An 865-nucleotide genomic window follows, 5' to 3' on the forward strand; every position below is an offset into this window, starting at 1 on the left:
AGGGGCTATGTAATACGTTGGTTGACCGCTTAACTCACAGTTTTGGTAAAGAGTCACTTTTGCCTTGGCCATTGTACCTTCGCCGGGTGGGTGGACTTCTGGGCCATGGCAATAGTTCCAACCACTTTTGTATATTGAATGCATATATTCTGTCCGAATATAATGGCTTCTTTCTGCGTCAGGGAAGTCTTGGGGACGCTACACAAGCATTCATAGGTATATGAACCATCCATTTGACTAGTACGAAGATAAAAGCGCACATATATATAACATTTAATTTTGATGATAAGAACAAAGAAACAAACGCATAATCGTGTGTATATATGTATATTCAATGTGGCTGACAAGAATATGCCTAAAAGATCCTGCATATATGTGTACAGTCAAATTAACTACCTTGAAAATAGATGCACACAAGCAATCACATGCGCATTTATGCCCACCCGGCGTGGTACAAAGGTCAAGTCCAAAGTGTCTCCTCGCCGATACCGAGAGATAAACAATTATCTTATTACCTAGTCCCTCTCCCCTTTCAAGCGTCGTCTCCGGAACTCCCCTTGGACCACCTCCCGCGTCAGTTATCACAATGTAGTCGGTGCCCTAAGGAAACACCCACGAGATGGCCGTGCCAGTCATCAAATTCCTATGCAACTGAGGAGATACTCGACCTCAACGCCACTGACCCCCCTTGGCAATTTAGCTAAAAACTTGATTCGGAAACGAGGAATTGTGCTGGTCATAACGCGTGTCCATAGATAGATGCAGGAACACTGGTCTAAAAGCAGATTTTGTGTAAGGAAGGATGGGATTTAATACAGGTTCATGGAGGAAGGGTTTCGCGTCTGTTCCTCCACTTCGGAGCTGC

The sequence above is a fragment of the Echinococcus granulosus genome (assembly GCF_000524195.1).
Source record: "Echinococcus granulosus chromosome Unknown EG_S00234, whole genome shotgun sequence".
Classification (NCBI taxonomy): domain Eukaryota; kingdom Metazoa; phylum Platyhelminthes; class Cestoda; order Cyclophyllidea; family Taeniidae; genus Echinococcus; species Echinococcus granulosus.